Raw genomic sequence first — 3,279 nt, 5'->3', positions numbered from 1 at the left:
TAATATAGTTTATATAACCCATAATCTTTCCAATCCAATATATAAAGAAGCCCATTAATGTTCACGGTCTCAATGTCCTACAAGGAGTGGTAATAAATAGGATGAGGTTCGAGTCAATTTTTTTAAATAATAAAAAATTTTAAATTAAATTCAAATTTTAATAATTTTTTTAATTTGATTTAATTTGAATTACATTTTATCGATTCCCTTGCTTCATTTATTAGTTTTTCAAATTTTATTTTTTTATTTTTTATATATTATTTTAATATAAAATTTATTATAATTAAATAAATTTAATTATAAAATATTATTTTATTTTAAAATTTTTTTAAAAATATATAAAAAATTAATAAAAATATATAATTTTATTTGATTTGATTTTTTAATTTTTAATTTTTTAATCTAAAATTAAATTAAAACTTGATATATATTTAATATCTAAATTTAATTCAAACTAAATAAAAAATTAATTTAAACTAAATTAAATAATACAGTTTTAAACTAATTTTTTATTTCTTTTTCTCACCCTTGTATCTCACCATGTTTGAGTCCATCCAAATACACCTTATTTTAAAAGAAATAGTAAAGTGTCGTACATATCTAGGCGTTGATAAATGCACAGATTAAATTAGATTTGACAAATTATTTTTTTGTTACGAAAAAAAAAAAACTCATAACCTAAAAAAAATTTATAAATATTAAAATTCGAACATTAAATTTATTAAATATTATTTTTTAAATAATTATAAATAAAATTAAATTTTAAATTCATATTATTTTAAATAAAATTATTTTGAATTTACATTCTTTTCAGATGTTAATCGAACTAAAGATGAAGTTTCCGGTTTCACCTGGCAAATAGGAGAACAGGGCACTAAAAATTTGGAAAGCTCCGTAATCACGCACATGCAATATCAGAGGTCCACAATCTGCCAAGTGTGCCGACATCATGGATGATGATGAGTTCCCATTGCCAGCTCCATTCAGCTGAAGCCAGCCAACATCCCCAAGCTGCAGCAGCCGCCTAAAGATTCTCTCGTGCTTCACGAAACGCACTCTCTTCTTCACCACGTGTTTCATTTTCAAACCGTTTAGATCAACAAATCTTAGCTACGAGAATCGTACGACCCAAATTCCACTCTAATCGGTAAACACAGTCCACGTCCAACCACGTGTCATCTCCGATGCATTATTACCTCATCGATCCAACGGACGCTAACAATCCCTCTCTCTCTCTCTCTCTCTCTCTCTCTTTCTCTCTCTCTCTCTCTCTCTGTGCATCCGACCTCCCTTTCTCTGCACCGGAACCCCTCTTCCTTCCGAATAGCGAAACCCTCATCGGGAAATCCCTATTCTACCCTCAGCATACCTCCAAATTCTCCGCTTACGTATAGAAAATTTCTGGGAATTGTGTTATTCTTTTTTTTTTATTATTTTTTATGCGGATTCGGACAATGAATCGGGGGACACAACAACCGGATGGAACGCGCACAGCGAAACTCAGCGCGTTGACAAGACAGGCTTTTACCGATTGCAAACGTAAGCAGGATCATGAAAAAGGCGTTACCGGCAAACGTTAAGATCTCCAAAGACGTAAAGAAACGGTCCAAGAATGCGTTTCCGAGTTCATCAGTTTCATCACCGGCCAAGCTTCCGACAAGTGTTAGCGTGTAAAGCGGAAGACGATTAACGGCGATGATTTGCTTTGTGCCATGACGACGCTTGGTTTCGAAGAGTATGTTGAATCCTTGAAGATTTATTTACACAAGTATAGGGAGATGGAAGGTCAGAAGAGCTCTATGGGAAGGGGAGAAAAAGATGGCGCTAGGGGTGGTTCCGCCGGCGGGACAAGTGGAAGCAGTGGCGCTGTTGGCAGAGGGATTGCTAGTGGAGGTGGGTTTAATGGGTGAGGCGGGATATATGGAGGGATGATGATGATGATGGGGCATCATCAAAGACACGTGTACGGTTCTGGTGTGTTTCATCATCTGATGAGTGCGGGGAAATGTGGTGCCGCCTCCTCCGCTTGTGGTGGGGAAGGAGGTGTAGCTGCTGTTAGGTGAAGATAGATTGTTTGGTAGGGCAGGGAAGATGGGTTTTAAAATTTACTAGTATTTTTAAGCATTAACTTAATTTATTAGGTACTTTTTTAATTTTATTTCGTGGGATATGTAATTGTCGGCAAGGCGAGGAAAAAAAGAAGTAAAAGAAGAAATGATGCGAACTTAAAGCTTGGTTTAAATCATAACAAGGTGAATTTTTTATGATTAAAGTTAAAAATTTACAAAATCAAAGTTGGATGCTTAATATTTATGAACTTAATTTATATTTTATTTTTTAAAATTTCAACTTCATTTGTAAAATAAAAAAGAAAATTGCATAGTGAAAAGGTATTGTATCCTCTAATGATAAGAAAAGAATTAGAAATATTTTAATTTAATTAAAATTAGGAGAAAAAAAGTTGTGTATGATAAGGAAATTACAAAATTCATGTAGATAGCTTGATTTTTTTTCTCCATTTTTCTTTGTTATTATTGATTTAGAATAAAAGAATTTTACATTTTATCTTTTTTTTTTTTTTCAGTTTCTTTAATGTATGTTTTTCTGTTGGTTCCGGGGCTGCAGTTCCATTTGAGCATTTGTTTAGACATGTTCTTTTCTAGGAAAGGGAGAGAAAAGTATTGTGATTATTTTTTGTTCTCCAAAATTGTTTTGGCCATTTGTCTTTCTTATGTGTGTTCTGTGGTGGCTAATAATAAAAAAAGAAAGAAAAGAAAAGGTCATTCTCATCTAAAATGGGAGCTATCTGTTACAAATTTCTTCATGTAATTTCATCTCACAATTCCATTTTTAGGGTAAATTTTTAAAGATTTGCATCTTCTTTAGTTAATGGCCAGCTGATTTTGTACTATAATTTGATTGCTGCATGTGGTTAATATACTTGTAATCATGAATGTAGCATCAATAATTCAATATATAGATGATGCTGTAAAGGAGATGCTTTTTTCTGGTCAGGTTTCCATGTTGTTAACACCATATTGGATTGGAAGCACAAGCATTCTTATGCTTTTCAAATCATAGGTTTTTTGTTTCTTAACTCTCTGTGAATCTTTCCTGCGTTTAACCATTTATTAGAGAACCTAAAAACCCTGAGTTTTTAGTAATTAGGTTTGCGAAAACAACCAGTTAGGATCTTTGGGTTCGAGATTTTTTTTTTTTTTCTTTTTCTTTTGAAGCTTTAGATAGCAGGCAGAAGCAAAGAAAAGTACAAAGATGGAC

General features: G+C 32.4%; 1 pseudogene; it reads left to right on the top strand.

The window, feature by feature from the left end:
- The first annotated feature begins 1,184 nt into the window (after nt 1-1,184).
- On the top strand, nt 1,185-2,796 carry LOC111313122 (uncharacterized; annotated as a pseudogene).
- Nucleotides 2,797-3,279: the final 483 nt, after the last annotated feature.

Source organism: Durio zibethinus, chromosome 23 (genome assembly GCF_047325235.1).
Source record: "Durio zibethinus cultivar Kanyao isolate XHJ-2024 chromosome 23, ASM4732523v1, whole genome shotgun sequence".
Lineage (NCBI taxonomy): Eukaryota > Viridiplantae > Streptophyta > Magnoliopsida > Malvales > Malvaceae > Durio > Durio zibethinus.
This window is presented reverse-complemented; position numbering and strand designations above follow the sequence as displayed.